Below are 22,628 nucleotides of genomic sequence, written 5' to 3'. Positions count from 1 at the left end.
TGTTTCCCGCTTGGTTTGGGCTACTTTCAAAAGCTGTCTTGTTCATGAAATGGCTGGTGGGCCTTAGCTTCTCTTACCTCCATTTGAATGGGCTTTCAGCTGTTAGCTTTTCTCCAACTCACACTTAGGTGAAATTAAGAACCCTGAATGTTGGCTATTACCTTCTTAGACCCGCTGAAATAGCTCTTCCTGCCTGCATCCTTATGGTCTCATTAAGAGGATGCTCACAGCATGCCTGACACTGGTGAATATTTTCAGAGCTCATTTGCTTTACATTAGAAAGAAAGAAAAAAACCTGAAAAATACTTCTTGAACCATAGGAGGTTGAGGGTGGTGATTCCCATTATCTGGGTTAGTCAGTCCTTGGAGAAGTTAGCGACCAGTTCCGCACTTTCATTGAAGCGGATCCTGATGGAGTCAGTGATCAAAGCATCCCCGATGGTTTGTTTTGAAGCTAAGCTGTAGGCAGCTTTTGAGGAGGACCTAGGAATCAAACTACAGGACACAGCTGAAAAGTCTGACCAAAGTTGAGAGGTCAGAGCAAGAGAACAATCCAAGAGTGAGAACTGGCCCAAGCTGGGAAAAACTAGTTCAGTTTTTGCCTGTTGCCCAGGCAAAGTCCCCTTAACAGAATGTTTTTATAGCCCTATGTGTCAAGGGGGGCCAAAATTCAGCCTGGGTTACTCCAGGACTTGGTAGACCTTTGCTGACTACAGAAGTGGTCTAGCCCTGGTGGCTCACTCCCTGGGAGAGCAATACAACTTGCTGAGGGCTCCTGGTTCTAGTCCTGGTAGCTCTTGACAACCTGTGAGTGTCATGTTGGGGTCAACATACGTGTTATGCTCATGCTGGGTAATGTGAGTGCATCATAGTTCAGTGAGGGGTGGACAACACATCTCAGAGGATATAGCCCTGTTCTGACTCAGCACCAGGGGTTGTGTCCAGAGATACTTATTCAGGAAGTGAACATACTCGTCATCACTGATGTGGTCAGTGCAGTTTCTGTTGACTCCAAACCCTGTCTGACTGGCCATAACCTGAAATGTGCTGAAGATCTACCAGCAAATGCCCTAGCAAGGGAGGAGGGGTTCCACAGGTTAGGGAGTGCATAGAGGGAAAAAAGATAGCTTGTCCCAGCTGTAGACAATGTGCATTGTGCTCTTGTTGTAGCTTTCCCCCTCCCTCTTTTACTTCTTGTTTCTCCCTCCTTTTACTTCTTGTTTCTATCTCTCATACGCTGATATTGATCTTTAAGGCGCTTAATGGTTTGGGTCCAGATTATCGGAGGGATCACCTTCTCCCATACATCCCAGCCCACCCTCTTAGGTAATCAGAAGGGCTCTTCTTCAAGTGCAGCCTCTGTCCCAAGCTAGAGGGATGGCGGTGCGGGGGTTGATCTTCTCTGTAGTGGCACCACAACTGTGGAATTCCCTTTTAGGGAACTATAACCACCTCCCTCATGGCTTTTTGGCAAGGGCTCGAAACATGGCATTTCACCTGGCATTTGGGTGATGGGTTGATGTCTACTCTCTGTACTTCTGTAATGGTGCTGTGGCTTGGCTGCTTCTCTCTGGACCAATTAACTACTCCCCCAATTGCATTATGGTTTTGGTTTGGTTTTTTAATGATTTTACTTATTGTTTCTATACATTGTACATTTTATTATGGAACTTTGTAAGTCATGTTGGGCATTTCTGCATGGGAAAGTCGGGATATAATTTTTTTAAAATAATAATGTGATAGTCTCCAGTATCTGTAGAGCTGTCACACAGGTGATCTTCAGTTGTTTGGCAGCCCAAGGTGAGGCTAACAAAAAGCCTCCCTACAATGGATGCTCCAGGCCATTGCAATGTATAGAACAGCACCACTTGGCTTTCCACCATTGCCTCCAAGACCTTGTAAACATGATGGGGCATGGGGACTCTTCATGGCAAAGATCCATATGCTAAGTGAATCAATATGTTATGGAGCACTTACCATTCTTGGCAGCATTCCACGTTGAGTGTAATATAAGTACTGTTCTTTAAGACACGGAATCCTACAACTCAATGGCAGAGCACCAGCTTTTTATGCAGAGGGTCCCAAGGTAAATCCTTGGCATCTCCAGGTAGGGTTTGGATAGACCCCTGTCTGGAGAGTCACTGCCAGTCACAGTAGCCAGTCCAGAGCTAGATGGGTCAGGAGGGTGACGTTCACAAGGTGAAGGAAAGAAAGAGAGAATACAAAAGATAGTCACTCTGAAATGCGTGTTTTCCATGGACAGAGCTGAGCTGGCTCAGCACATATAAGCCACAAGATTCAAAAAAATATATGATATTTTCCCTATTCCTGTCTGAAATCTAGTTTTAGCCACAGAATTCCCCAGTTGGATTTGCGATTGTATGCATTGCTCCTGAACGTCTCTCCTCCCATGTGACAGTTTGTTACATTATCCAACCAAGGGAGACATCTAGCTGACCAGAGCCTTTTCATCTTGTGTCCCCAGTGCCCAGCCCAAGCCAGCGCAGACAGGTGTTTGAATGATGATGTTGGAACTTGCCATGAGCTGCCCACTGGGGGATTTTAATTGGTTTGTGAAAGGTGCATTTTGCTGTCTTTCCTATTCTCTGGCTCGACAGAAATGTGGCTACCGCAACCTGCCCAAACAATTGCCAGAAACACTTCTTAAATCAAAGGTAGCTTTTTTTTTTTTTTTTGGTAATTCAAATGGTAAATAAAAGATAATTTGCATCAAAGTCCACACTCAAATACCAGCACATTTCAAGCCAGAAAATTCCCCCCCCCCCCACTGGAGAAGACAGTTTGCAAGAATATATACCTGTAGTATATATTAAAGTGTGTATGCAAATCTAAAACAGGCTTTCAGAATTTGTGGTCCAGGAAATCATATGCAGCCCACCAGTCATAGTTCAGTTCTGTCAATTATATACTCACTAGATGACTTTCAGGCAGCCATTCTCTCTCTGGTCTAGATACCGATCTGCAATATAGAAATAATGGGTTGGCCCAAGCCTACCACCAACTGAGGTAAGGCAAGCTGTTACCTTCCCTTTCCCTTGTGTTGCTACCTTCTCCATTGCTATCTCTTGTCCCTGCTACTCAGGTAATTTTTAAAAAGCAGGAAGAGGAAAGTGAAAGTGGGAGAAAGAGATCTCCCTAGAAATTAGCTTCAGGAAGGAGGAGGCAGAGGTTGAGAGGGAGTGTGGGCCAGCTGAAGACTAGTTGAGGTGACTGCTGTGAGGTGAGGTGAGTGCAGTGTCCAAGCCACAGGTTTGGGAAAACCCAGCTTGGCTTGACTCAAGTTGAATTGCTGAGTCACTGCCCCCCCCATGACTCGACTTGACAAGGAGTCCTAACGGGGGCACTTTCCCAGTCTCTGAATCAGCCTTCAGTGACTCCAGTGGTTGAGACGAGTCTTCCCTCCCCCCCTTTAAAAAGCCCGCCATGGGAAAAATGGGGCTGCTGCTGGAGAGTGTGTGTGTGTATGGTAGTTCTCTTTGAACACTCCCCTAATATCCCTGCCCATCTGTAAAGAGGGCAGGAGGGGTGGGAGGGACTACAAGAGATCCAGGACAGAAGAAGCAGGAGGGAGGAGGAGGGTCACAAGCAGCAGCTGGGAGACTTACCAAGATGATCTGATCCTTGCAGCTCTACTCAGAAGTAGTCCCTCTGTAGCCGATCATTCAGTGAGAAACCCCTCTCTCCCAAGTAACAACAGAGAAATGCCATGCAAAGCATGAGTGCTATGAGTGCCTCCCCTGCCTCCTCATTCTCCCTGGGCTGAGTCGCCTCTGTTAAAAAGCCAGCTGTGGGAAAAATGGGGCTGCTGCTGTCTTGGGAGTTCTCTTTAACTACTTCCCTGCTACCCCCTTCCATCTGTAAACAGGGCCAGAAGGGATGGGAGGGACTGCGAGAGAGCTGGGTCAGAAGCGCAGCAGCTGGGAGGCTTATCAGGATGAGCTGATCCTTGCCAGCCCTACTCAGAAGTAGTCCCACTGTAGCCAGTCATTCAATGAGGCTTACCCCCACCTCCTCCTCCTGCCCTCCCTCAGCCAATGAAAATATAAGAATGCCGATCCTTTGTCCAGTGATCATCCGTTCCTTCCTTCCTATCAGATGGGGAAAGAGCCTAGTCCTGCCTCCCCACTCCTGCTCGCATTAACCCTTTCCTACTTCCATGTTGGAACTCCCTGCTGCTTGCTGGTCAGAATTATGGCCCCACGAGGTTTTCCATGCCATGGAAATAGTAAGCAAGCACCCCAGACGCAGGCAGACTTGAGTCAACACACATGGGGACAAGTGCCAAGTCAGGAGGGTCCTGACTGGAGTCTTTTTCAGTGTCTTCCATGTCATGACTCACATGTTGCCAAGTCACCCAAAATCATATATTTTTGCAACTTGAGTTTGAGTCACCTGACTTGAGTTCCCAACACTGCTAATCCATTGTCCAAGCTGACCACTTCACCTGACCTCATGTATGTATTCAAAACTTTAATATCCTGTTCTTCCATCCTATTGAAGGGACCATCAGGATGACTAGCATATTTTGAGATAGCAAAGCCATATCAAATCAAGAAAAAAAAAAAATCAATAAAGAGGCATTAAAACAAAACATGGTTGAACTACAAAGACACGCCAGTGAACTGAGAGTGGTAAAAAGAACATCAAGTCCATAAATATGCCAGGTGACAGCAGTGACTTTTCACTTTTTTCTTGAAAGCAGATCATGACTGAGCCAACTGGGCGTCTTAAGTGAAGGTCACCCATACTAGTAATGAGCTACTTTGCAGGGTTTCTGTAAGGATGTCTGAAGCCTACACTGAAATGTGCAGTGAAATGGAGGGGGGAGAATCCTGTGGTGGTAGAATGGAGTGTGCCCTTTCCAGTTGTGAGTGGAAGTATAACATTAAAAAAAAAACAACTCCCAACAAGTATGAGTTGGAAAGATAAATTCAACCCCAATCTGCTCCCCACTGTGATCATTTTCTACTGTCAAGAAGTCTTTCACATGCAGGAGAATTCAGAATGTCATCCCCTGCCTGAAATGGTACACTCCTTTTTGCCATCACAGACATTTTCCATCTCCTTCTGCTTCATGAGCAGACCAGACCTGAAATAATGTCCATGAAGTGTTTGGTGGGCTGTAGAAATGCCAAATATTATTATTTATTGCTTGGTTCCATTTATATATTACCATTTATGTAGCTGCGATATAATTGATTTTATGAGTAATGAGGAAATTCATGCTATTCACATATAGCCATTTTTTCTATAACTTAGAGTGAACATCCCAAATGCTAGTCACTTAACTGTTATCATTGGCATTCACTGTTGCATATCTTAGAAGTAAGGAAGATATCTATCTTCAGACATTCACCCAACCGCATCTGGGATTATCAGCATTTGCATGCAAATGCCAACATTTGCTTGCCCTTTTCCTTCTGGTTTGGCTTGCATGTCCAGTGGCCACCAAACCAAGGTTTAGAGCTTCATCATAATAATACAAAATTTTGATCCTAGGTCTCCAATTTGCTGCAGTGCTGCATGGCAAACCATACCCAACAAGATGCCTGAACCTCTGGCTCACACAGTCTCCTTTCAGTGCCAGCACAAACAGGTGTTTGTCCATGGAGGATTCTGATAAGAGAGCTGGATGCCACAAAGCCTTCCATTCCTGCTGTTTTATGTTGGAGCAGGGACCACATTTTGTTCACTCGGACACAAAAATATGCCCCCTAACCCTGGAACTTGCTCCTGAAGGAAAATGTATAAGTCCTTGTTTAACAATGTGTGGATCGCAGTCAGTTCTCTTACTGAGAGAACTGTGTACGGCTTTCTCCGCAGTCAACCTCACACATTCTCAGCAGGAAGGTCTTTATCAGAAATGAACCAAATTTACAGAGAGGATCTGCTTATCACACAATGCAGTCTGGATGGCGTATGTGGCCGTACATGAGTGAAGGATCACATTTTTGGGCCTTTTATTCTCTTTGAACACTCAGTTCTTACTGGTGGGCCACCATCACACTTCAGTAATAATGCTTCAAAGGGGACTTGGGGCCCAGACCTGAGCCTTGCATGCTGGCTCACTACCAGCACGCACTGCGCAAATGTGCCATAAGGCAAACATGCCGTAAGCTCAGCTTCACTGGATCCAGAGCCCCGTGTCGGGCTGCGCTGCTTGACACGGGACTCCTTGATTCTGCGCCAGCTAGACAGCCACCCCAGAATCGAGTAGCCCCATTGCGGGGCTACTATCCTTACCTAGGGGAAGGGGACAAAAGTCCTTTTCCTCTGAGAAGCCACTGGCGGCTACCTGGCTTGCTTAGGATGCCACAGCAGCCATTTTTGATGCTACAGCAGCCCTGTGCCAGGCAGCTCAAGATTGGGCCAGCAATCCTGGTGGCAATCCTAAACTCACTTTCTTGGGAGTATACGAATAGTATGGGAATAGAAGCCATGCCTAGGATTGGGCTGTTATTTGCCTGAGGCCTTCCTCTGCAGTGTAGTCAGCATAAGTACTAAGGCCTTGGGAATATATGTAATGAAGCTAACAGCATCAAGCTAAAAATGAGTATAAGTTCTGTCATCTTCTTCAAAACTAGGGCTGAGATCCAGAGAATCCCATAGTCACATCCCAGGATGACCTTGTATGCGAAAGGACTCACCAGGACTCAGCCTTTTTTTGTTTTGGGAAGTACCACTTTTCTAAGTACCGTATTTAATGGGTACTACTTTTACTAATGCCAGCACTGACACCAGAGGCAGCACTGGAGCGGGTAGCTTGTCCTGCCATTGTTTCTGCAGCAAGGAAGGGGTTGCTTCTTCTGCAACTGGCTAATGTCTCATTAGCTCTGCCCTCTTCTCCTCCAATCAGGTCTCTTTGAAGGATCAGACAGTTGCACAGCTTTATCTTCCCCACAGTTGCTTGCACCAATACTCCAGCCGGCTCCACTGACTGTGGGATCAGGTCAGGTGGAGTAGTGTCAAGTAGTCACCATGGCAGTGGAGCCAAGCACTGTCTTCCATATGGTAAAGTAGCACTGTTCTGAGGGTCCCTCGCTTACTGGAGTGGCTTTTTGGGGATCATTAAAGCGTGCAGCTTGGATGAAAGTTGCAGATACTGCAAATCCATGGAGACTGGGGACGCCCTTTAAAAAGATGTCTTGTATGCTCCCTGAAGCATTTGGTGGGCCACTGTGAGATACAGGAAGCTGGACTAGATGGGCTTTTGGCCTGATCCAGCAGGGCTCTTCTTATGCTTTTATGAAAAAAACCCTCCAAAAATAGCTGCGCCTACCTCAGTGCAGTGAAACAGCTGCATTTTCACAGCTGCGGCAGCCTTCCAATATGTTTGCAGCCTCTTCCTGGTCACTCCAAGGATCCTTTCTTCCCCATTGCTGCCCCACAATGTTACGCAAGGAATTCTCTTCTGTGTCACGATGCATTCTGGGGTGATATTGGGGGGATGGGAAAACCTTGGAGTGACAAGGAAGAGGCTGCAGGCAACTTGGAAGGCTGTGTGCAGCCCTGAAAAATGCAGCGGTTTCAATGAACAACAGTAGGTACAGCTGTTTTTGGCATTATTCTTTACTTTCCCTACCTTTTTAAAGGGTGTCCCCCAGTGGCATAGCTAAGGGGGTGCCAGAGGTAGCAGTTGCACTGGGTATCAAGCTTTAGGGGCGCAACAAGCTGAGCTTGACACTAGTGACCAAAATTGTGAAAATCTTGATATGTATGAATAATACCATCATGTTATATATCATTGGAAAGGTAATTTTATGCTGAATGCAATGAAACAATCTGCATTGGAATATCTGTATTCTATCAAAAGTTATGGCCAACTAGCCAGAAAATGAAAACACAACTGCCTTAAGGAACATAAGAACAGCCCCACTGGATCAGGCCATAGGCCCATCTAGTCCAGCTTCCTGTATCTCACAGCGGCCCACCAAATGCCCCAGGGAGCACACCAGATAACAAGAGACCTCATCCTGGTGCCCCCCCTTGCATCTGGCATTCTGACATAATGGATTTGTCCATTATCCATAATGGATAATGGATCTGACATAATGGATAATGACATAAGGAACAAAAAGTGGATTTGCTTAGCTCAAAACTGACCAATGAAACTGATTGTTCTGAGAGGCAATGGCATGTTATTATGTTATTGACATGTTGCAATGACATGTCATCATGTTACAGCATGAAACTAATAAGGTGTTAATATGAGTTCAACTCTCATTTCCACGTATCATAATACAGTTACCCCTGCAGTTTTTCAAGTGGTGCCCCTCTTATATTTAGCAAGGGGAGAGTAACCATCCCTCTTTACCCCAGCACAGTGTCTCTGATCGATAAGGGGCATACTTTTTATTTACTTAATTTTGATTTTGTCTGGGGTGGGCTACAAATCTTTGACCCGAAGTAGCAGATAGATGCCTTAGCTATGCCACTGACTGGGGGGAGGCAGCAGAGCAAGTGGGTGGCAAGCTGCTGGGGGGAGAAGGTGGGTTCCTCCCAATTTTCATTTTGTTAAAAGCCCAGGCGTGATGTCACTTCCTGTTGTGACATCACTTTTGGGGCAACATTTTGAGCTTGGCACTGGGCTACACGATCATTAGCTACACCACTGGCTATCCCCTGTTATCTTCTGAATCCACGGATAATTGAAACTGCAGATACTATATCCACAGATTCCGGGGCTTGCCTGTATAAATCTTATTTCAGCTCAGATGTTTTTGAATGTAGAAATATGCCTTTCATTGCCATGTCTAGCATAAACAGAAGGTTTGTTGAACCGATGGTGGGCTTCATTTGGCTTGATCAATCACATTGTGCAGGCCTGTTTTAGGCAATTTCTTCAAAGTAAGATTTTATGAGCAATTTATGTGGGGAGAGGTGGGGTAGAGGGAATGGGAAAACCCAAACACACTGTAACTGTAACTCTTTGCAATTATATGGTGACCTGGTTCATGCTTCTAAGAGAGCTTCTCCACTGATATGCAAAACATTTTCTTGCATTTTTCTTTTCAAAAGATAGATGAGTAGTAGTATGTGGATTCCTAAAGGATCAAGGTCTTTTGCTCTGTTTCGAAATTATTTCATAGTTTGATTGTATTAGTCATCATTGAGAGCATGCACAGTCTCCATATATAACAAAGTTAGACCGATCTCCGTATTAATTACATTTAGCAAAAACATACAAACAATTTATCCATCTAAATGTTGTAGATTTTGTTTTTCTCCTGTTCATGGAGAAAAAAAACATTGACCTGTGATTTTCTTCATTTTTATCCACAATTGCCCTTTCATCTTTACCTTCACATGATAATTGTACACTGATGGGGTCCAATCTGGCTGTGACTAGCCAGGAAAAAGATCTTTAACTCATCAAATGCATCAACTCAGTGAACTACGGCAGTAAAAAAATAGCAAACCAAATGTTGGGAATTATTAGGGAAAAAAATGGAAAATAAAATGCATTTCCAAACTGGGCCTGGGACCCACCAGTGAGTTGTGACCCAATTTTTGGTGGTTCACTAAACTGACAGGGCAAATTTGGTTATGTACATGAAGGTTAAACAAGCTGCTACTTGGAGGGGGAGCACAGCTGCCCTATCTTTAATTTCATAAAAACTATTTATAGCCATACCCCTTAGCATTATTAAATCAGGCTGTAGCCCCTAGGGCAGCAATTTTCAACTTTTTTCATCTCATGGCACACTGAAGGTTGATGTGGGTTCCAAGTCTGAGCAGGAGCCCAGGTCTACCCACCTAGCAAAAGTTCAACTGGGAGCCCAGGTCTATCTGTCTGGTTCACCTGGGGTCTGGAGTTAAGGTAGTGCTCATGGCCCCACCCCAAATCAACACTGGACTGCCCCTGTAAAGTACTAACATTGTCAAGGCACACCATTAGTTTTTTGACAATTAATAAGGCACACTGCACTGCTGGGGTGGGGGCTCACATCCCCAATGCCTATTAATGTTACCCTCTCCCCCAACTCTCATGGGACCATCTGCAGAATACCAGTGTGCCATGGCATAGTGAATGAAAATCATGGCAGTAGCATTGAAGGGAGGCAGGCAAGGAAGCTGAGCTGAGCTTCTTGGAAAGAAGGGAAGGAACTTGAAGAGAAAAGAAGGTGCTCACAAGATTAACTGACCACCCCATGCTAGTCAGTAATGCTCAGGGAGATAAAAGGAGAGAAGAATGGAAAGAAAGTGGTCTGCCAGATCCTTGATGCCAGTTGGCACAATGGTTCTCAGACAGAGGCTAGAATGGGGATGACTTGGTGCAGTACCAGTGGGTTATTACTCCACAGACCAACAATAGGGCATGATAGCAGGTGAAGAACAAAGTACTGATGTGGGTTGAAGAACACAGATTTTTATAGAATTCTGCCCCATAGCAGAATTTGCCAGCAGTCTGCAAATATATACACTTTGCCTGCAAATATATACACAAAGCATAGACACTTTGCCAGCAGTCTGAGGCAAAGAGGCAAAGAAGGAAGGCCCATAGCCAGGGAGACAGACCAAGGACAGACTGCACTTGCTCCCGGTGTGGAAGGGATTGTCACTCCCGGATTGGCCTTTTCAGCCACACTAGATGCTGTGCCAGAACCACCTTTTAGAGCGCGATACCATAGTCTTTCGAGACTGAAGGTTGCCAATATATATATAATAATGCCCCATAGAATTTTATGTCAGGAGGTCCTCTACTGATAATCAATGTCCTCTGTTAGGTTCTGTCTATGCTTTCCCACCCAGTTGAGCATGTGCTAACTAGGGCAACTAGATCATTCCTAGATTGGAGCTCAGTCATGGGTTGGTGAGAACCACTGGAGGTGTGAAACCTTTTCACTGAACCATGTAATCGCTCCTCTTTCTTAATTGAAATCTGCTGTTTTTATGCTGTGCCTTTTGATCTTTTAATTAATTTTTATTGCATTGCTGATATTGTATGATGTTACCTTTCATTATATTTTATATTTTGCTGTTTTTATGTATTCATTTCTTTATTAAATGATTTTCGTTCCGCCTGCCCAAAAAATGCACAAGGCAGCTAACAACACAGGACAATAAAACAGACATGCAAAACCCAATAAAACTACAATATAAAAAACACAATAAAATTACTCCAGTAAATTAATCTAGTAGAAATGCCATAACACACCAGCACATAGCATCAAAACATTTACATCTATAAGCAGAAGCCTAGACATTATTCATTAAATCAAAAAGCTCAGATAAAAACATCCCAATAGCAGCAATAAAAGTATCTCATAAAAATATCTCATGAATGAAGCAGTGAGCAGAGAGTTAGAACCACCCAATCCAAAACTGTAGCCACACTAAAATGCGAATGTTAATTGATAAAAGTCTTCAACCCCCTCCAGAATTTTTCTAAGGAGGGGATAGTTCTTTCCCTTTTGGGGAGGGAGTTCCACAGTTGTGACACCACTACTGAAAAGGCCCTGTTTTTCACTATTACCTTCTAACTTCTAATAGTGGAAGTATGCGCAGTAGGGCCCTATCAAATGATCTTAGGGAATGGGCTGCACTTTATGGAAGTAGACAGGCCCTCAGCTGCCTTGGTCCCAGGCCATTAAGCTTAATGCCAGCACCTTGAATTGTTCCTGAAAATGAATTGGCAGCCAATAATGGAACTGCCAAGCCCCAGTGACCACACGAGCTACTGCATTCTGTGATGGTTGCAGTTTCTGGACTGGCTTCAGGGAGAGCTGCACCCAGGGCACGTTACAGTATTTGAACTGAGATGTGAGCAAGTCGTGGTCACGGCTTGATCAGATATGACTGACCCAGCTGCAGCTGGTGCACCAGCCAAAACTGGGCAGAAACCCTTGAGGCCACAGCTGCTACCTGGCAATCCAGAGCAACTGTGGGTCCAAGAGAACTCTCAAGCTGCTCACCTGTTCCTGCAGAGGGTTTGCAACCTTATTTGTAACAGGTCGATCATCTAGCACCTGCATCATGGATTTCTGAATGATGATGACCTCTGCTTCGTCTGGATTTAATTTCAACTTATTGACCTTCATCCAGTTCCCAGTTGCTTCCAGTTAGTTATCTGGGACCTTGACTGCCCTCTTGGTATCTGATGGAAAAGAGAGCTGAGTGTCATCAGCATATCGATGACACCCAATTCCATAGTCCCAGATGTTCTCTTCCAGCATTTCATTTAGAAGTTAAACAGTTGATTGAAATAAATCCTTGTGGCACTCTGCAAACCAGTGTCTAGAGTGCCAAGCAGGCTGTTTCTGCCCCATAGCCTGACCTGAAGTCAGATTGAAAGGGATCTGGATAATCTGTTTCATTCAGGAACATCTAGAGTTGAGATGCTACCACCCACTTAGGGCACAATCCAGATGTGCTCTTGGGCTGGCTCAAGTCCCTTGCACTGGCCTGGAGGTGTTGCCAAAGTGCCGCAAGTTACTTTTGCGCCACTTCAGGAGTCGGGAGGCTGCTGCACGGATGCCAGACCTGGTGCTGCTGTACCAGCAGACTAGTGAGTTCGTGCCTGCCAAGTCAGGCCAGTGTGGGGGCCTGGGAAGGACGGGAAGAGGGTGTTATGGGGGCGTTCTGGGGCAGGGTGAGGGCTGGCAGTGGGAGGGCTGGGGGGTGAAGCCAGGATCCAGCACCCCCCTTCTAGGTGGCCCAGCCTTACACGGACTGCTCGGATCAGCACCACCTCTTTAGGTCGCACACATCCAGGTAGCCCAGTGGTTTTCAAACTCTCCAGGAGAGTTTGATCCACTGTAAGTGCTTGCAGGGGTGGGGGGGAGGCAGCAGTACGATCCCCAGGATTGTTCAGCTCAGGGGGCTGCAGGGGCTTGGGAGAACTTACCCAAGCCTCCTGCAGCCTGCCCAGGGTACGGGGAGCCCAGTGCAAACCTTTGTTAGGGCTCCCTGCAGCAGTGAATGTAAAAGCGGAGCAATCGCGTCCCACCTCCGCTAAAGCGGAAGTGGAGTGCGATCGCTCCCTTTTCACTTTCACTGCTGCGGGGAGCCCTAACAGAGGTTCGCACCGGGCTCCCCGCATCCTGGGCAGGCTGCAGGAGGCTTGGGTAAGCAGCCCCCTGAGCGGTGTGATCCTGGGGATCGCGCTGATGCCTCCTCCCTGCCTCCAGGCTGTCCCCGCCCCTTAAGGGGGCAGAGGCCAGGGGCCCACATGCCAGGGGCCCAGTTTGGAAATCCCTGAAGTAGCCCCATAGGGACAGCTGTCCTGGGACACAGGAATTTCCCCTTACTCTGAGTTGCGCTGCAATGTTGCCTGGCTCTGCTCTGGATGCAGTGCAGGCCAGGCGGCCTGCCTGCTCCAGAGCAGGTTATGGTTGAGCATCACCTTGCTCAGAAAAGGAGGTACAAAATGCAGCTGCTCAGATGCTGAACAGCACATTTTATCATGTCTTGCTATTGTCGTTCCATTTGCACTAGGTACCTGTTTGTTTCTGGACATTCCATGTGGTATATGGAATATATTATTGTTGTTGCATAGATTGTGGTCAAAAGACCTGAACGATCAACCTCCTGTGTATAGTTCTACCAATGAATTAAGAGCATTGGGGGGGGGGGTTCTCTTGCATGTCCTGCTGCCCTCTGATGTTTGGTTGGCAGTGATGCATGAGATGATCCTCTCAATGGTGGCCCCCGAAAATGCCTTTCCCTGCCCTCCAGTGTGTGTCTGTCTCCTTGCCAGTGTTCCCCAGTAGGCAGAAAATTTGGCTATTTAAACCAGGGTTTTGTGAACTTGCTTAACTGTCCTCATAGTTCTGTTTAAGTTTGCTCTTGCTTGATGTTACTGTGCTTTTTTTCTAATTGACTGTATAATTAAGAACATAAGAACAGCCCCACTGGATCAGGCCATAGGCCCATCTAGTCCAGCTTCCTGTATCTCACAGCGGCCCACCAAATGCCCCAGGGAGCACCCCAGATAACAAGAGACCTGCATCCTGGTGCCCTCCCTTGATACAATTGATATTGTAACCTGCCTTCAGTTTCCCAAAGGGAAAAACACAGGGTAGATTTCTTATTTTTTTATAATGACGACAATAATGATCTCCATCTGCAATGCAGCCTTCATTCAAATTATGTTTCACTGACCGTATTCATGTTTATATGAGAGTGGGGATGCAAATTCACAGTATTATGAGAACCTCGCCCAGTTACAGCTGAACCAAGACCAAGGCTTTACCCTTGATTCCTGATCAGGGAGCAGTACTTTAAATGCTTTTTAGGGAAGCACAACCGGAGAAGTACTTGGGTCGGTGCAAGACCCTTGACCAGGAGAGTTGCAGTAAGGCTTGTTTGCACCTCCTTGTGAGTTGGCAAGGCCAGCGCGTGGAGGTGCACCAGCCTGCAGAGGCTAACACAGGCCTCCATGCTGATGGAAGCACCAAGTCTTGCGTCGGCTGAGGTCAGCCGACGCAAAACTCTGGGGTGGGCGGGGAGGAGGCGGGAGGGAGGCGTTCAGGGACGGGGGAGGGCGGGTGGTGGGCAGCTCCAGGGTGGTGAGCAGGAGGTGGGACTGGGATCCGGTGGTTATGCTGGATCCCAACCCCCTTTCCTGGTGAGTTCGGAGTGGCTTCAAGCTGCTCTACTCTTCTCAGACTTGTGCTACCTCAGGAGGCCAGGGTGCCTTACCCGGAGGTAAGGGGAAAAGTTTCCCCTTACCTCTGGCTGGGCTACTTTGTGCCCCTATCTGCGCTGAATACAGCACAAGCCTCTTGGTTTGCCTGTTCCAGCATGGGATAGTATTGCTCCTTTAGTCTGACTGTAGGGCTAGTCCACACTTTGGACAAATAGGCATTCTGAGAATGGGGGTATAGCACTTGGTGCTTTTGCCGCATATGGAAATGGTTTTGTATTTTGCTTCTAAGTACGCAGTATCGTTTTCATATTTGCATGTGTGACTTTGAATTCTTTCAGCTATCCAAGGGTTCACAGAGGGATTGCTCCTCCAAGGAGACTGTGGAAGGGCATTTTGATAGGACTTCCAGAGGATGAAGGAATGAATTTAGGGGACAAATCTTGCCAATGGTGGCAGTTGCAACAGTTTTCTTAATGGTGGATGATGGCCACTATTTTTTCTTGTTTGTTTTCAGAAGACCTCTCAGAAAGGTGCTATGTGTCCATGTAGCATTGCACAAAGAGTCTTCTGGAGGAAACAGAATGGCAGCTGGGAGGACCACTGCTCCTGCCACTATGAAAATGGTGGCAGCAGTAGTGAAAACTAGTGAAGATAAGGCCCATTTTTTTCCCATATCAAGTGAGAAATGTGAGCTCTACCATTGGTTTGTCTGATGAGTTCCTCAGAGTTCCACTTTAAGTGGGCAAATTTGGGTTACTTCTTCACTGCGTGTACCCAACAAATGTACACCACTTGGAGTAATTCTGCTAGGCTCAGTGACACTTTATTAACATTACCTGAAATTCATACAAGATGTATCACCTGAGCAAGCCTCTTCAAATCTCTCTCACATTCTGCTTTGAGCAAAACTGAGGAACCTCTAGTATTGTGCCACCATTTGTGGTCCACAGTTGGACTGAAGAGAGAGAACAGCCGGTACAGAAGATAAGAAATACTGATATACTGAAAATGTGTGAAAAGAACCATGGAATAAATCAAGAAAAAAAAAACCTTTTAGATATTTTAACACCTTGACCTTTCTTTTAAAAAATGAACATATTCTCCAAAGCTCAGAATCCGTTGAATCAGCAGCAGGCGATGTGAAAAAGCAGATTGTGATGTAATCTTCAAGAAAACCATATTTGTAATAAGGTTAATTAAATTGTGCTGTGAGCTTCTGACAAGCTGGCTGTACGTTTGCCAGTAAATCTGGTCTCTTATTTTATCAAACTGAAGGGCAACTTCCCCCCTTCAAATAAAAATTAAAACAAAATACTGATAACAACAACAACAACAACAGCAAAGGGGTAAAGTCTATCCTTCCCCCTCCCCCAAATCAGTAATGTGCATTGCCAGAGGACATGAGATCTGGCAAGAACTGCTAATATGTTATGAGAGGCTAAGCAAGTTTAAATGAGATTTGTCTGTGAACTCCAAGGCATATTGTACGGAACTTCTTTTGTCTCCTTGCGATGCTGTTAAATTGAAAGCTTGATGGGAAGCTTCAATAGAAGCAACAAAGGTTGAAACGCCAGCCTGCTGTTTTGCAGCAAGCATCATGGATCCACTGATAGTCCCGGACATCTGGTAACAACAGCCACTCCTTGTCGGGTTTTCGCCCACACACTGGGCGCCTGAGAACTTTACACTGCCGAATGTATCCTGTATCCTTGCACATACTGTGCTCTGTGTCAAAAATGTTTATGTAATAAAACACAGCTAATTAAAGATTTCAAAGGGAAACATTATTTTAACTCTAATTAGATATGATTACAGTTCTCCTTCCTTATGCCTGTGTGAAATTGCACAGGAAAGGGGAAAAAAGCCTCTTGATTGGTTTCTCTGCTGAAGTTGTTTCAGAGTTTTTGCAAGCTCTGTGCTAATAATGGATCCACTCGTCGTCGTCTTTTTCTTTTGCTTTGTCCTGTAAATAAATTGAAGGGGAAAAACAGATCCTTAATCAGATATCTAATACAGGGCTTTTCAAACTGGGGCGTCGCGACGCCCCAGCCTGTGGGCCCTGGCCTCTGCCCCCTTAAGGGGCGGGGACAGCCTGGAGGCAGGGAGGCTTTAGCGGAGGCGGGGCGCAATCACTCCGCTTTTACATTCACTGCTGCAGGGAGCCCTAACAAAGGTTCGCACCGGCTCCCTGCAAACTGGGCAGGCTGCAGGAGGCTTGGGTAAGTGTACCCAAGCTCCTGCAGCCCCCTGAGCAGCGTGATCCTGGGGATCACGCCACTGCCTTCCACCCACCCCCGCTGCTTCCCCCCCGCCCCCACCAGAACTTACAGTGGCTCAAACTCTCCTGGAGAGTTTGAAAACCACTGATCTAATATATTAGAATCACAGATGTTCAGTATTTTCCTTTGGGAAAGGTACAGAATCCCCATCACTTGGGTAAGGCATAATGAAAGACGATTGCATAGGAAACAAATATAAAACTGGCAGGAAAGGAGATGGACGTTAGATGTCAGATTTAATATCCTTAAACTTTGTCATTGTGATCCTCCCTTGGTCAGTTGCTCCCAACTGTGTAGCAATTAAACCCAGGAGCACAGCCAGGTGGAGCTGAAGTGTGCCCTAAAAATCAAACTTCCCTATCAGATGCATCCACCATTTTCTGCCCATGGAAGCATACAGAGCATGCGCAGCCCTGACATCTCTCCCTCTCTGCCAATATATGCACACTGACCTCATCTAAAGGGGGCAGAAAGATGCACCAATGCTAGTGCTAAATAGGGTTGGGAATTCCACAAGCATCACTGTTACCCAGTGCCCAGCAACCACGGTCCCATCACTGAGCCCTGACGGACAGAGCACAGCTCCCCTGGCTGAACACCAGGAGGCAATATTAGCAAAATTGTTCCAGTATTGCTAGAAAAATGCCTGTCTCTTGTTCTGGGAGCTGACTGAGACCAATAAATAAATGAATGTAGGGTTGCAATATTATGTAGATTAATCAGTTAGACTAATTGATTTGAAATCTTCTTGATTGATTGAAAAGTGACTCCAATTAACTGGGCAGCAGATTTTTTTAAAAAATAAATTATTTTAATATAAGTACTTTGAAAGACTGCAGGTGGCAGGGGTCATCTTAGCAGCAGCATTTCCCTTTCTTACCCTGGATGAGAGAAAAAAAGGGAATGACTCTACTAAGATTTGTGCCTGCTGCAACCCATATGATTAATCAACTAACAGCACAATCCTATGCATGTTTACTCAGAGGTAGGTCGCCTGTATTCAGTGGGGCTTACTCTCAGGTAGATGTATCTAGGAATACAGCCTAGGATTTCTCTAATTTTAGGCTTTAAACCTAACCTGAAGCACGTTTTCGATGACGGGTTTTTGTTTTTTTTTTAATTTAGGATTTGTTCACAGCCAGCATTTACTTGCACCACTCACTCTCATATGAAGGACCCACCCAGCAGAGAGTTCCAGGTGTTAATGTGAACAAGCGTTCACCCAAAGCCCATTTAGAATGCCAGGGATCAATTTTGGAACCTGTAGGCCAAGGACAACTGCAAGCATTTGTCTTCATAGTCTCTGTGCAGGACCAATCGAAAAACTGCCAAAGCTTTGTTCAGTGTTATGACCTTGTTCTCGAGGGGGGTGGGAATGCAGGATGGACAACCAATCTCTCAGTTCCTCTTCAAGTGCCAACATCTTGTAGGACAGGTCCCTTTGTCTTTCATCCCTTGCTCCAGGCAGCATGCATCCAGTGCTGGGCTCAGTGCCAACTGACTCTGGGCTGGTACTGGTGGACCCTACATGGAGGGTGCTGTAAACATCCTTTACGGCATATCTACGACACCCAGTGCTGGCATGAAAGAGCTCAGGATTGGGCTCTAAATTACTTTTGATCCTAACTATATATCTAAATATATTTGATCCTAGCTCTGGCTGAGTATACTGTTAAAACGGGATTGATTTAATCAATAAATTAATCAATGGAACTTGTTATTAGATAATCAGTGGGCACATTGTAATAGATGGGTTTGAAATTAAAGGGAAATTTATGTATTTCTTTGAAGACATTTTAGCTCTCGCCTGTTACTATACTAGAAAAAAAATATTAACAGTCCCTTTTCTAACAGTTTTCTCCTACTGCCTGTAATCAATAGTTTTTGTTGACTGAGGGCCCAATCCTAAATAGCATGCACCGGCTCACCACCAGTGTGCACTGACACAAATGTGAACCCTCAGCGCCAGCCCGGTGCTGGGCTAGTGTTGGTGGAAAGTGAATTCCGGGGTGGGGGGAGTGTAGGAAGAGGGTGGGACTGGTGGAGCTCCTCCATGGCCCAACACGGAACTCTCTGATTTTGCGGCAGCTTCTGAGCTGCTATTGCAGGGCTACTTCCTTTATCTGGGGGGAGGGATGAATGTCCCCTTCTCCCAAGGTGGTGGCGGCAGCTGCCCAGGGCATGCTGGATGCCACTACAGCCTTTTTTGCTGCTGTGGCAGCTCTGCGCTCTGGGCAGCTCGGGATTGAGCTGTGAATTTTGTTATCTCAAATGGCCTTCCAATATCCTGAGAACGACTTAAATTAAGGCTTGACAATAGTCAGCTATACCTCATTTTATCCTCACATTCCTGGGAAGTAGGATATGGTGGTGTGTCCAAAGCTAACTGTTCAGCTTCATTGCTATCCAGTATTTGGCTTTGAACTCATGTCTCCGTGGTCTGGCTCCAACATTCTGTGCACTATGCCAAACTGGTTTGGTGTGTTACATTTGAACCAGGGAGTCCCCATTCAGCTATAAAGCTAACTGGTAACCTTGGACAAGCCACTCTCTCCCAGATTAGTGTAAGGATAAAATGGAATGACCTTGTTTACATCAACCTGCACTTTTATGAATGGAGGGGAGGATGAAAATGATGAGTAAGTGCAGCACATCTTTGGGTGTGGGGTAGGTGGAAGGGCAAATATTAAAATCTTTAGAATGTTCACATTTCCAGCTGGTTCTAAATAGTTTTCAGTGAGAGGCCTCAACTCAACCTGAAGGGCATTGTTGTAACTGGAGAGCATGTTGTGCTCATTTTGTTGTTTGAGTGGTTTGTCAGAGGAAGCTGTCTTAAAATGACTGTGTAGATGCCTCCGGCCCTTGATCTCACATCAAAGCTTTGCCTTTCTATATGTTTTCTGTATTATTTATGTTGCAAAATTATTAGGCAGCTAAAGCTATACTTTTCCCCCTCCCTAAGAAGTATTGCATCCAAAGTCATTTTGTCGCTATGGATTAGTCATACATATAGCAACTATCAAATCAGGCATTGGTGGCCCACAAAGAAACGTTATTAGACCCCTTGAGGTTCTGAGAAATTTTAATGAAAATGAGATAAAATGTCTGCCCACAATGTCATTTCTAAGGAGAAGGGATATTTTAAAAAGAGTGTAAACACCAGCATGGAAGGTCAGTAGCTTTCATGCCCTATTTGTGGGTTTTCTGTAAACCTTTGACCCACCAGTGTTGGAAACAAGATGTTGGAATGTATGGGACATTGGTCTAATGTAGCAGTGCTTACTATGTGGTAAGATTGATCCTAGAGGGGGTGGGATTGGCGGCGACAGCACATGCCATCCCTTAAGTCCAGCTCCCAGGCCAAGCAGCCCTACACAGGCTTCTCAGATGTGTGCCACCTAAACAGCAGACGCAGACCTGAGTAGCCCCTTACCCTGAGGTGACCTCCAGTTGCCTCCTAAGCTTCGCTGGATACAGCACAGGCCATGTGACCTGGCTGTACTGGCACAGGGCTAGGATTGCGTTGCAAGTTGCATAGTTCTAAGCACAAGACACCCTGGTTCTCAGTCAGTAGGAGGGTTTTTACTATCCATGTATCTTTGTCAAGAACTTCTTTTAGTAGCCAATCAACAAAAAGCTCTTTGTCAAAACTGTTTTAAGTGCCAGAAGCTGTAGTCATCTGGACAGATCAATTGTTTTGTAAGCCGCCTTGAGTCCCTTCGGGGAGAAAGGCAGGGTAAAAATAAAGTATAATAATAATAATAATAATAATAATAATAATAATAATAATAATAATAAGTGAGGATAGTTATCTCTTCTCTGGTCCAATTTATTTTCTATTGGAGAAAAAGTGTTGACTGGATGCTCAAATTCCTGTATGCATAGGATGTTCATATGGTGTTTCCGCTGGGTCAGGATTGTCTTTTGAATGGTGAATTTGCGTATTCGCTGATATCCTAGCATGACTGTCCATCATTCCTCATTGAATGTGCTGATAGACTTACTGCCTTCCCAGCTGTATGCAGTTGTTTTGTTGTGAAACACCCTGCACAGCAAACCACCACCATTTTTCTTTTCTCCATCCTCTCTGTGGTTCTGTGATAACTGCTCCAAAATGTGTTACTTTTTTTGAAACGCATATCTGTAGCTACATGGAGTACTGTGTCCAATTCTGGGCACCATACTTTAGGAAAGATGCAGCCAAATTGAAGTGGGTTCAGAGAAGAGTGATGGGGTGATCAGAGGTCTGGGGAAGGATGAGAGGGGATATGATAACACTCTTCAAATACCAGAAGGGCTGTCCTATTGAAGAAGGAACAAATTGTTCTCAACTGCCTCTGAGAGTAGAACTGGATCAAATGGGACCAAACTGCAAGAGAGGCGATTCCGGTTGGACATCAGGAAGAAATTCTTGACAGTCAGGGTGATTTGGCAGTGGAACAGATTGCTGAGGGAGGTGGTGAACTCACTGGAGATATTCAAGCAGAGGGTTAACAGGCACTGCAGAGGCTTTAGGAAGATTTCCAACTACAGACAGGGTTGGACTAGATGACCTTGTGGTTCCCTTCCAATTCTGTGATTCTATATCTGTAGCTGAAAGTATACAACCTTAGCTTCAGAAATAAAAAAAACTATTGATATAAGTTGTTTATTTGAGGAATAAAAGTTGTGCATCCAGTCTCTGGATGTGATCACAAAAATGCCCCCTGCCCGAGAAGGCCTGTTACTCCTTCTTTTTTGGGCATTGGTAAGGATATGTACATTAGGGACTCAAACAGAAATAGCCCACAGTTTCCAACAGACTCACTTTCTTAAAAGCTTCTATTGCACTATATAGCAAAATATTTTGGTCCATGGCAACAGGACTGCAGCAAATCCAAAGCTGAGGAAGGTGTCATTCTGTGTCTCAAAGGCCAACTATTTTCTGAATCCTCTCATTCAGTTTGCAAGCTTTCTTCTGACGCTCACTGCCATATTTAAAAAGCTACTGCCACACTTTGGCAAACGATGCAAACTTCAGCCCGGCTCCTGTTAATTCTTTGCATAAGAAACTATTCTGGGTATTTTTCAGTGGGGTTTTTGTTGAATATTGAGATGATGCTATTTATATGCATAAGTTAGCAATGGGCAGACTAAATGTTGTACTTCATTGTCCATGAAGCAGGCACCATTGTGGCAAATGACAGTTCTAATTTCTCACTTCTGCCTCTGTCACGTTTCTGAGACAGGATAGTAATTCTAGGGATGATGAAGACTAGGTGTGGTGAGACGTGTGTACAAGGGGCTGCTTATACGGAACCATCGCACAGTTCCCTATGTTTCTTTGTCCCAGATGCCACACTCTTTCCTTTATTGGCTGTCCCATAAGGTTTGCCATGTACAAAGTGATCTGTACTGCAAGCCAATGTAGTTTAGTGGATAGTGAGTTGACTTGGACCAGGGAGACCTGGGATCAGATGCATCTGTGGCTGATGCATCAGTGACCTTGGGCCAGTGACTATGTGCTTAACCTACCTCACAGGTTTGTTGTAATGAAAAGCATTGCAATTTCTTTGTTCCTCTCTACTGTTGCATGAAAAGAAGTACAGTGCTGCCACAGCTTGCTGGCATGTAGTGGTGGTAGCACTGGTGAGAATTGGTGCTTGAAGGGGACTCTTCATGTGCGGTTGCAGCTGCTGTCAGAACAAATACATGCTGCAGTACTCTCAGTGAACAGGTACATTTCCTTCCCTCTCCCC

Source organism: Tiliqua scincoides, chromosome 7 (assembly GCF_035046505.1).
Source record: "Tiliqua scincoides isolate rTilSci1 chromosome 7, rTilSci1.hap2, whole genome shotgun sequence".
In the NCBI taxonomy this organism is placed as follows: Eukaryota; Metazoa; Chordata; class Lepidosauria; order Squamata; family Scincidae; genus Tiliqua; species Tiliqua scincoides.
This window is presented reverse-complemented; position numbering follows the sequence as displayed.